Genomic DNA, 12,529 nt, shown 5'->3' with positions numbered 1-12,529 from the left:
AAATTTCAGAGTCAATGTGGCCCTTGGATCTCTTTCCTCTTTTGTACCAAGTCAGGCCATTTGGTACCATCTAGCTCAGTATAAATGACATGGACTAGCATTGGCTGTCCAGAATTCCAGGCAATAGTCTTTTCCAGAGATTGAATTTTGGATGTGCCCGACCACTGAGCTACAGCCCCCCTGTTTAAAAAAGTATATTTTAAAATTGTTCTTTTCAGTTCACTAATGAATGCACAGCATGCTACGGCAAATCCACACCATGCATTTAAAGCTCATTCGACATATATTTGAAGCACATGAATCCCACTACAGAAAACTGGGAACTGTAGTTTGTTAAGGTTGGTGGGAACTATAACTATGAGGGGGAAACTACACTTCCCAGGATTCTTTAGGGGAAGTCATGTGCTTTGAATGCGAGTTGGATGTGCATTAAATGTATTAAATGGATCTGTATTACTTCATAAACTTTGCCTACATATAAATAATTGTAATTAACCTTTAAAAATGGAAATAAGCTACAAAGTGTACTGGGCGACACACCATCTCTCAGCCTAATCTGCCCCTCAGGGAGAAAACAACAGAGGGGGACCATGATTACACCAAGGGAGAAGGGCACACTTAAAATGTAGACGAAATAATCATTTGTAAATAATTGATTTACAACGATAATATGAAATCAGATACATATCAAGACATAGTATGAAAAAATATTTATATAAGCATGAATGTCAAAGATGTTTATTATTTACGCAACCTGTAAAGATATTTATAGTGCATGTTTACTCAGAAGCAAGTTCCAATGTATTCAGTGGGGCTTACTCAGACATGGAAGCATGCAATTCAATAATAAGGAACTTCACTCACCCAATCCAAAATTCAGAATCAGACCACTTTAAATTGTTTTGCAACTGGCTTATATTTGTTTTGTGGTTATTGGATTTTAAATGGCTTTATTTCTTGTTGTGAGCTGCCTTGGTTTCAAACCCTACTTCACAGGATTGTTGGAAGTATTACACACACACACACACACACACACACACACACACACACACACGAGATGCAAAAATACATACACCCCATATAATAACTTATTGTCAAAACCAGTTGGCCATTGCAAAACTTTTTTTTAAAGTAAGCATTAGCTTCCTGCCAAATAAAAGCAGTGACACCTAAATAAGCCCTGCTTAACTGCTTTAAATAAAGGATCAGAGGTGGAGAGAAAGATTTACAACACAATCCTTTTCTATGTTTACTCAAAAGTCCCACTGATCTTCAATCCTCACCATGTCTACTCAAAAGTAAGTCCTACTGAATTCAATGGGGTTAACTCCCAGGTATGTGGAATTAGCATTGCAGCTTTACTCCCACATAAAAATCATATTGGGAAGGTTTTCAAAACAGGTTATGAATATGACAAATAAGCTGCCCTCTTCAACAGTCCACTAAAATTTAAACTTGTTTGACTCCTTAATTAGAAAAATATAATACCGCAGCATGTACTCTTTTCAAATATTCTGTTAGAAATTTGAAAGATAAAAAGTATAATATACCATTTTTGCAAGTAATTAAAAAAACCTTGCATGTACACTTCTATGCCTACCAAGATCCTGCTGTGATCTTCTGTTGTAGTGCAATCCTATGCATGTTTCTTAGAAGTAAGTCCCAATCCTGTACAGAAAAAGTACTCTTTATGCTGCTGAAAGCTATATATTTACTAAATTCGTGACATGGGACAAGCAGGAAAAGGAAACTGTTCTCAGATCCTGAAGTGAAGTTTAGCTATTGCTATTGTCAATCACAACCCTGACTTCACTTACTGGCTAAAAACCTGAAAGGGCAGTGATTAGAGCAGCCGGTACTAACAGGCGTTGTGTGTGTGTGTGACATTTTGGTTTATATCTTTTGAACCAGACCACCTAGAAACTTAATTTTTTAAAAAATGGAAGCTAAGAGTCTGGAAATTAAGGTGAGTCACCCAGAAAGGACCCCCAAAAACCTGGCAACCCTACTCCAGAGGTCCAGGCCCTAGGGATTTTATCCCCCTGTCCCTCTCCTCAGCCCTGTCATATACAGAAGCCAATCAGATGGGCAATTCAATTTTATGTCAACATTGGTGACAGGACAGCACCCTCCATCATCTCTGAACACAGACAGCTGCAGGTCAGATCAGGTGCCACAGAGCCCACTCTCCCAACATTTTGCCACTGCTCCTCACTCCCAGCACCTGCTCCCTGAGACAATGGTCTCCCTCCTAATGTTAAGGTCTGCCATGGGTATATGGGCCATCCAGGGAAGCATGACTTCTACTCTCAGCCCAGACAGCAGTTTATGTCTAACAATACCATATCTCTTTGGGCACATCAGTGTACGATATTTCCAAGTCCAAGAGTAGAAGTCATTTTGGATAACTCCCAGACAGTGTGCCAGGTTTATGAGCATTGTGAGCCCCTGCGTGCAAGTTTTGGCTCATATATTATGAAGCAGTAGTTTCCAGCTATTTTTATGTCTGATCCATAAAACAAGCTTGCCAACTGACCAGAAGAAGATAAAGAAAAAAGCCTAGCCTGGACTACTTGCTATTCCAGTGGCATTAGCAGAGGTCTGACATTCAGAAAAGCAGCAGGTGAAGCTTTTAAGGACATAGCGACTAAACATTATTACCTAATTGATGCAGATCAAACTGCAGTTGAAGGGCCAGCTACAGGGTGCAGTAATGACACAAAGTAATGGTTGCATGTAGCTTTGTGCTTTCTAAATGATATTTGGACCAGGATTCAAAGGACTAGGAACAAAACAAGTATCACTTGCATACTTCTACCTGTGAATGCAAACCCTTGCACACCTTATGTGCAGAACTGGTTAAACTGCAAGTAGCTTGTGCATCTGCAACAGGGGATCTCCGTAGGTGGCTTTCTTTGCAGAGGAAGCCAAAGTCGGACCTTTTCAACACTGCTGCAAGGCGTCTTTCTTTCATACCCCTCAAATCCTGTCAAGCTATTCTTTTTTCATCTCTGTGTTGGTACAAAACAGAGCTGGTAGTAAAGGCTTTGCCAGGGATTTTCACTGCTTCTTTTGCCAGCGAGAAGAACTGAACTGCCTCAGTTATTACAACATGCAACAGCCATGTGCTTTCCTTAAGCACAAATCCAATTGCAATATTTTACTACTGTTCAGAACTACTGCTGCGCTTTAGAAATGGTTTGCCTTGCAGTTTCCAGGTGGTGGGACTGGGGGGCAGGGAGGAAAGAGGGAAAAAAGGGGAAAAGAATGGAACGGACTTTTCAAAAAAGAAGGGGGGAAACCTGCCAAAATTATTCTCACAGTTTAAGAATGCAAGCCTAAGCAAACCTACTTGGGAGTAGGTTCCATGGAAATCACCACCGTTACTTCCCAGTAAACCTGCACAAAATTGTACTGTAGGTCACAGGCCTCAGGTAAAATTCGGCCTGTTTGCTTGAGGAACTGAGAGGGTGAACTATCTGGTTTTGCATGGAAACATATGTCACCATACCCAATGATTAGTCACAGAAATCTTTGCATCAACCGCCATGCAACACCCACAAGCAGGATGTTTGTAGAAACCACACTTCCTCTACTCTCAGCAGTGTGGGGTGGACTGAATGAACAGCATACGTTGGCAAACCACGCTGCTGTTCTCAGTACACTATCTCTCAAGACATTGCGATCTGACCAGTGGAAAAACAGGATGTGGTTAACTTTATGGCTGTAAACGATACTGACATCTGTAGTGGTTAAATAACTGCCTGCATATTGCCACGTAGATAATGCTGTTGTACTATGTATGTACGTGATGTTATACAATAGTTAAAGGTCATAGGCTGTTTATGGAGAAAAATAATCCACGCCTCCAGGCGGAGGTAAAATAAAAGCGGAGACCAGAATTACGAGGGGGGCTCCGAAATTGAACTCTGGTCTCACCGTGTCTCACTGTGTCGTGATATCTACATCTGGTGACCCCGACGTGATTCAGAAAAAACACCCTCGTACCCACTGGCAGGATCAGCCAACGGTGCACCTCAGCGTACAGCTCCCATTCGTGAGTATGGGGGGGGAATTGTCAGCTCAGCAGAAGGTTCATGCACAAGAGCTACAAAAAATTTTAAAACAGGATACCTCAGCTTTTGTAAGTCGTTCTCACATTGAATCATTGTTAAAAACAATTCAATGTCAATGTCCATGGTATCCAGAGCAAGGATCGCTACGTCAGTCAGATTGGATAAAGATAGGGAGAAAATTACATGAAGAACCAAGAGCACCTATTCACCATCTCTTATTATGGCAAAAGTGTGCTGAGGCCATTAGTCATTTAGGGATAAAAGAGACATCGCTGTTTGCCAATTCTGACCAGAAAACTCCTCTTTATCCCCAACTTTCTTTACCTACACCTGAAAAGGATATTGAGAAATTTGTAAATGCTCCTCCATATAGCCCTCCAGTCCAACAAGAACAGGTTACTGGGAAGGTTAAAGCAGCCATAGCTCAGGCTGCAGCCTCAGGATTATTATCTATGGAAGAAATGGGAGACTGGGAGGGTACAATTTCAGCTTTTCCCGTTACATATCAGCCAGATCCTAATAATGCTAATAATCGCATAGCAACTTGGACAGCTCTTCCGTTTTCTGTTATTAGAGAAATAAATAAGGCAGTAAGAGAATATGGGATTACGGCTAATTATGTACAAGGGATGTTGGAAGGAGTAGCTACTGGATATAACATGATCCCTCAAGATTGGAAGGATCTCTTTAGGATGATTTTGACTCCTTCGCAATATGTAGTTTGGGACCAAGAATTTAGACATGCTGCTATAGCAGCTGGGGATGCTAATATCATTCCCGAGCAAATTTATGGGTCAGGTAATTTTGCTACCATAGCACAACAAGGGGTATTGCCTGAAGCCGCATTTCATCGAACTGCTGAGTGTATACAGAAAGCATTTAAAAAGGTGCCTGCTGGGAAAGAACCCTTACGTTCTTTTACGAATGTACGGCAGCAAGCAACAGAGCCCTATTTTCAGTTTGTTGACCGTTTGAAAGAGGCTCTGACACGGCAGGTTGATAACCCTCAGGCACAAGGGGAATTATTGTTAAAATTAGCTTACGAGAATTCTAACACAGACTGTAAAAAGATTTTGAAAAACATTATTCATAGACCGCAATATGAATTGGGAGACATGATTCAAGCTTGTGCAGAGGTAGGTACACATGTTCATGCCATGACATTGTTAGCTGGGGCATTAAGACAGGGTAACAAACCTACAGGCAATTGTTTTAATTGTCAAAAGCCTGGTCATTTCAGAAGGGAATGTCGGGCTCCTGGCGGAGGAGCATTTAAAGGTGGGGGCACTGTTACAAACCGGCCAAAGAAGATCTGTCCGAAATGTAAAAAGGGTTATCATTGGGCTAATCAGTGTCGTTCAGCTCCCACTACCAATACCAATGTGTCTTCCCGTCCTATTGAGGGAAACTGAACTTGGGGCAGGCTTCCAGCCCCGAATCTCAAGGAAGTGTACCCACCCCTGCTACTCAAGGAAGCGCTGGAATTGATTTAATACATGCAGAGTCAAAAGATGTTCCTTTGCCTGGAGCAGTTCTTTTAATGCCTACCACACTCACTGGCCCTTTACCAGAAGGCACCGTAGGCCTTGTACTACCGCGATCCTCTGCTTCCAAGAATAATATAATGGTGGTACCTGGTGTTATTGATTCTGATTATCAGGGAATTATTTATATTCAGTATTGGAGTCACCTTCCCCTTCAGTTGAAGAAGGGAGATTCTTTTGCGCAACTATTGTTATTGCCATATCGTCTTTTCACATCGAACACTTCCTCCCAAAAACGTACTGGTGGATTCGGATCTACAAGGACGAAATCGCCGAGTGTGAGTATTTCAGGTAATCCTTTCCATCCACAGGTAGCTGCAGTACTGGCAGAAGTGACCAGGGAGAAACCGGTTCGTAAGTATTGTTTAAACAATGTTCTTTTTGAAGGTATTATAGATTCTGGGGCAGATGTCACAGTAATTGCTGAACATAACTGGCCATCCTCTTGGCCAGTAGAAGTGGCCCCTTCTGTGTGGGGAGTGGGCGGAGCTCAGGATTCAAAACGGAGTAAGGATTGGATACAAGTTGTTGCTCTTGATGGTGATCGTATAGCCCACATTCGCCCTTGTATTTTGGACATTTCAGTAAATCTGTGGGGAAGGGATTTACTGGAGCAATTCCAGACCACCATTGTTATTAATGATTAGCCAACAAAAGGCAGCTCTTCCTTTACAATGGAAGACAGACATACCCATTTGGGTAGAACAATGGCCCTTACCCAAAGAAAAATTAGAAGCTCTGCACCAACTGGTAAAGGAGCAACTGGAAGCTGATCATATAGCAGAAAGTAATAGCCCTTATAACACCCCAGTGTTTGTGATTAAAAAGAAATCTGGAAAGTGGAGGCTCTTACATGATTTACGAGAAATAAATAAATTAATTGTGCCCATGGGTCCGCTACAATGTGGGACGCCTAATCCAAATTTAATTCCATATGACTATTCCTTAGCTATTATAGACCTGAAAGATTGCTTTTTCACAATACCGTTACAAGCGCAAGACGCACCGAAATTTGCGTTTACTGTTCCCGTATATAATAACTCTGGCCCTGCGCAACGATATCAATGGAAAGTGCTACCTCAGGGCATGTTAAATAGTCCAACCCTATGTCAACAGTTTGTAGACATGGCCCTGCGACCCTTTCGGGCTCAATACCCTACATTATTGGTCTACCATTATATGGATGACATCTTGGTGGCTGGGAGAACCCTCCCATCTATGTGGCAACAACACCTTACTGATCATTTGTCACAGTCAGGGTTGCAGATTGCCCCTGAAAAGGTACAACTCAAAGAACCATTTCTGTATTTAGGACATAAATTAATGCAATCCTACTCCACTCCTGTATTGCCCTGTCTTACTTTGTCAATGAAGCCAACTTATGTAGAACTACAACAATTCTTGGGTTCTATTAATTGGATTCGACCATATTGTAAACTTACCACTCAAGACATGGGGCCTTTATTTGAATGTTTAAAACAAGGACGTCAACCTGCAGATATTATTACTTTAACGGAACAGGCAAGGCAATCCCTAGAATTAGTTTCTACAACGTTAAAAGCTATTTGGGTGGATCGACAAATATTGAATAAACCACTGATTTTATTTGTTTTATTTGATGGAAGCCAACTTTTTGCTGCACTCACTCAGGAGTCAGGCTCCAATGCTACACATATAATAGAGTGGCTTTACTTAGCCCATACACCAAAGTCATCTATCACAACTTTGCCAATGCAAGCCGCAGAAATAATCCAAAAAGCACGATTACGATCAAGGCAATTATTAGGTATCGATCCGGTTGAAATTTCGTTGCCTCTTAAACTTTACACATGGGAAAATGCTGTTGCACTTTCTGATGACCTTCAATGGGCTTTAGTCTCTTATTTGGGCACAATTTCATGTCGTTCCTCATCAGATCCACGGCTTCAAATTACACAAAAAATTCCTATCCAGTTTCAATCTGTAATCAGTTTACAACCCTTACCTGCGGTCACGGTCTATACTGATGGCAGTCCAACTAGAGGGGTTGTTGCATGGCACGAGCAGGGGGTTTGGAAGACAATTTTCACCTTACCCCAAACTTCCGCTCAGAGATCTGAGTTGGCCGCTGTTAGTATGGCGCTGTTGACTTTTGCAAATCAGGAGGTTAACATTATTACCGATAGTCTTTATGTTAAGAATGTTGTACTTGCATTACCCGGTAGTTATGTCTCTCCCATGCTGGACACTAATCTACTTGCTCTTATGCTTACACTTCAAAAACTCATACATACTCGGTCTTGTCGATTTGCTATATTTCATATTCGCAGTCATCAACCTTTCCCAGGATTGTTAACAGAAGGTAATCAATATGCTGATCAGGCTCTTCGTGCCCTCCTTTGCACACCCATAGAAAGTCATGCCCTTCATCATCAAAATGCTAAAGCACTCCAGAAGCAATTCCATCTTACTGCCCAGGAAGCCTCTGCCATTATTCAACAATGTCCCCAATGCACACAGTTAACTCTATCCCCAGAACCAGGAGTGAACCCACGAGGTCTCATAGTTAACCAGTTGTGGCAAATGGATGTTACACATTTTCCTACTTTCTCCCCATGGAAGTATTTGCATGTTACAGTAGATACATATTCCGGATACATATGGGTAACTCCTCAGAAAGGGGAAAAAACTAAGAATGTTATTAATCATGTCATTCGTTCTATTGCCATCATGGGCCAACCTCAGACGATAAAAACTGATAATGGCCCTGCATATGTTTCACAGCAATTTGCACAGTTTTGCACTAAGTGGTCCATTACACATTTGTTTGGTATTCCTTATAATTCTACAGGTCAAGCTGTCGTCGAACGTACCAATCGTACCCTTAAAGAGCATTTGCTTAAACAAAAACAAAAAGGAGGAGTACCACTGGGATTGGCCACCAAAGAGGAGTGGCTGGCACAAGTGTTGTTTACCATTAATCATTTAAATTTGTCTCAATCTCCCAATACTCATTTTTCCTTTTCTACTCGAGCGCAGCGGCATTTTCAGCAGTCGGAGTCTCTACCTGCCCCGCGGGTGCAGTTTCGGCAACTACCAAATCCAGAGTGGAAAGGCCCAGTTCCGCTTATAACGTGGGGTCGAGGTTACGCGGCTGTGTCTACGCCTGACGGTCCTGTGTGGGTACCTGCTAGGTGTATCCGGCCCTGGAAAGACGATGTCCTGGCACGATAATCTTAAGAATCCCATCCCTAATTTTTCTCTGCAACTTCAGGATACTGGGATGTCTTCCAGGAAGCGTGGTCGGAATGTTCCGCAACCTCCCGTGACTTGGGGCCAAATAAAGAACTTAGCAACACAAGCAGAAAAAGCAATGGAACAAGCCGGGGTGGACAAGACAACTGAGAATACCATTCTTGCTTTAATTGCGTCTTTAAATACAAATTCTATTTTTGTACTTTGCATTTGTTGGATTTTAGGAAGCGCCGGGGCTGACAGGTTGGGGCAGGAGTTGGGGATGCGGTTTCAACACAATATCTGGGTTCAGTTAGCAAGAATGACAAATGTGAGTGACTTTTGCATGACTGAACATGTACAGGAAATGGGTATGTTGGGAACATGTTTAATACCCGTATGCAAAGCACCTGGGGATATTGGGAACATTACAGGACTTGGGCGGTTCATGAATACTTCAGAGATTAAATATCATACTGTTTCGAATTGGGGAACTCCAACCTTCCAGCTGCCTGTTAATGCTTTTCAATTATTTACATCACATGTTGCAAATTCCATTAATAATACGTGTGCTCGGATGGTTAATTGTAGTCGACATAAGGTGCAGAAGGGATGTCTAAAGGTTGGGAGACCCACATGGAATTGTACACAGCACATTAACATATCCAGTATGTACGGACACATTCCTTTACCAGGTGGATGGTTTTGGACATGTGGAGAAACCACTTTTAATTATGTTCCCGCTAATATTTCTGATACCATCTGTTGCCTGAGTCGACTGGTTCCCATTTTCCTTCATAAAAGGGAGTTGCTAGCCCAACGTAGGAAAAGAGAAGCTGTTGCCATGCCGGCTGATTGTAATGACAAGGTGGAATTGCTTAATAAAGCAGAAAGTGTATCACTAGCCATCTCCCTTGTTGGACTTCCTGCATTGGCAGTAAGTAACAGCAATCAATTACATAAATTAGCCTGTAATTATGTTAAGATGATAAATGCCACCTCTCGAGCCATTGCTTTGTTAAATGAAGAGCAGGGTATATTAAGACAAGCTATCTTGGATAATCGTGCAGCTATAGATTACCTGCTATTACAACATCAGTTGGGGTGCGAAACTATAAAGAATATGTGCTGTTTTAATTTAACTGACAACAGTTTTGAAATCAGAGCACAGGTAAAAAACTTGAAGGATCTAGCTAATAACATTTTGCAGGACGCCCCTACAACTTGGTGGCAGTGGCTTTGGAGTTGGCTGCCCACTGGATGGCTAAGTCAGATTCTTAGATATGCTATTCTTTTACTCATTTTAAGTATAGGCTTATGCTGTTTTTTACAATACCTTTTCCAGACGTGTACACCTGTTGCTCCGCGACCATTACGTAGTAATTACTTTTTGCTAAAAAATAAAAAAGGGGGAGATGTGGGGTGGACTGAATGAACAGCATACGTTGGCAAACCACGCTGCTGTTCTCAGTACACTATCTCTCAAGACATTGCGATCTGACCAGTGGAAAAACAGGATGTGGTTAACTTTATGGCTGTAAACGATACTGACATCTGTAGTGGTTAAATAACTGCCTGCATATTGCCACGTAGATAATGCTGTTGTACTATGTATGTACGTGATGTTATACAATAGTTAAAGGTCATAGGCTGTTTATGGAGAAAAATAATCCACGCCTCCAGGCGGAGGTAAAATAAAAGCGGAGACCAGAATTACGAGGGGGGCTCCGAAATTGAACTCTGGTCTCACCGTGTCTCACTGTGTCGTGATATCTACACAGCAGCAAGCAGAAGTGTGTTCTAGATTGAACCTGTTTTTGAAAGGCATTTTACAGCGCAATCCTAACCATGACTACTCAGAAGTAAGCCCAACTGAATTCAACAGGGCTTACTCCCAGGGAAGTAAGGTTGGGCTTGCTGCAGACTCTTGCCTCAGCTGTGCTGAAGCATACACCAGATGCCTCCAGCCCCAAACCACCTGATGAAATGCATCATTTCAGCAAGATTAAAATATGCTGACTACTATTACTGCCAGTGCTGGTGCCAGGCTATTTTGCGCCCTAGGCAAGGCTAACTACCTGCGCCCCCCCCCCCAAAATTGCTAACTTCAATGTTCAAAAACAGATGTCTTGTGGAAAAAATGAAAAGCACAAAACTTGAAACTGCTAAATTTATTTTAAATTGCAAGAATAAGTAATACAACAATGTTTGATTGTCTTTCTCAAATACAAAAGAAAATGTTTTAGCACACAAATCATTTTGAATAATCTTGTGAATTTGATGTTAAAATTTAAGTCTCTTAAAAGTTTCAATTTCAGGCACATCATAATATCACTTTGCGTGCCTTTTCCTTTGCAAATTTTGTCACCAATTCCTTCAGGTCAAGTGCTGATGCTTGAGCATGTTCAATTGATATAGTTGCCAAGCCAACTAGTCTCTTTTGCAACACTGTTGAGCGTATGTAAGTTTTTATAAGTTTGAGCTTTGAGAAACTGCGTTCACCACTTGCCACTGACACTGGAAGTGTGAGAAGGATCCTTAGAGCAACAGAAACATTTGGCACATTATTCAGGAGGTTTTGTTGTAGTATGAAGAGAAGTACTCCTTGTGGTGGCATAGACTTTGGAAGTCTTCAAGCTATTCCTGTAAGTTCACAGCACAGATCTTCAGCATCAATATACCTGTTTCCATCGTGCCTCAATGATTTTTCCAAATTCTTGCAGGCCTTAAGTACATCTTCAGTAGATTTTTTGTTGATACTGTATATATCATACAGGAAGCCAAATAGGGAATTATATTGTTGTAGCTGTTGGAATCTTTCTTCAACAGATTGTATGGCCATGTCTAAGACAGCATAGTAGAAACTTACTTTGAATTTCTGCTTTGGATCTTGCGGTGCCTCTTCTTGGGCCTCATACTCAAACTGCCATTTCTTTCTCCTGTTTCTAACCTGTTCTGTCTCAAAGTTTGGTAGTATTTCTAGCTCCTTTGCAATCTCAGAAACATATATCAAAATGTTGAAAATATGGGGACATGGTAGAACCATCTGAGGCCTGCTGTAATGAATTTGCTAGACATTTCCAGAATAAAATCTTTAGCGTCCGCCAGGACTTAGACTCCAGTTTTATAGCAGGTGAATCAAGCGAGGTATCCAGAGCACAGCCTTGTCCCGATTGCTTGGATGAGTTTCAGTTGGTGCAGCTTGAGGCCAAGGTGCTTGGACAGGTTCGTGCAACCACTTCTGTGCTGCATCCTTGCCCTTCTTGGCTAATAAAAAGAAAGCAGGGATGGAACAGCCGGCTGGGCCAGGGAAGTGATTAATGCCTCTCTGCGAGAGGGGGTGGTGCCTGGCTGCCTGAAAGAGGCAGTAGTGAGACCACTCCTGAAGAGACCCTCCCTGGACCCAGAAAATCTTAATAACTATCGGCCGGTAGCAAATGTTCCATTCCTGGGCAAGATCCTTGAACAAGTAGTTGTGGGCCAGCTCCAGACACTCTTGGAAGAGACCGATTATCTGGATCCATTTCAGTCGGGTTTCAGGCCTGGTTTTGGCACGGAAAGTCTTGGTCACCTTTGTTGGGAGAGAGACAAGGGGAGTGTGACTCTGCTGATTCTCCTTCATCTCTCAGCGGCTTTCGATACCATCGACCATGGTATCGTTCTGGGGAGACTGGCTGAGTTGGGAGTGGGAGGTAC

At 42.1% G+C, this 12,529-nt stretch overlaps 1 protein-coding gene across 9 annotated transcripts in view; it reads right to left on the bottom strand.

Moving 5' to 3' along the window:
• The window catches only part of ANKRD44 (ankyrin repeat domain 44), a 250,881-nt gene that overhangs the window by 223,495 nt on the left and 14,857 nt on the right, over positions 1-12,529 (bottom strand). The window lies entirely within an intron of this gene.

This window comes from Rhineura floridana, chromosome 2 (assembly GCF_030035675.1).
Source record: "Rhineura floridana isolate rRhiFlo1 chromosome 2, rRhiFlo1.hap2, whole genome shotgun sequence".
In the NCBI taxonomy this organism is placed as follows: Eukaryota; Metazoa; Chordata; class Lepidosauria; order Squamata; family Rhineuridae; genus Rhineura; species Rhineura floridana.
This window is presented reverse-complemented; position numbering and strand designations above follow the sequence as displayed.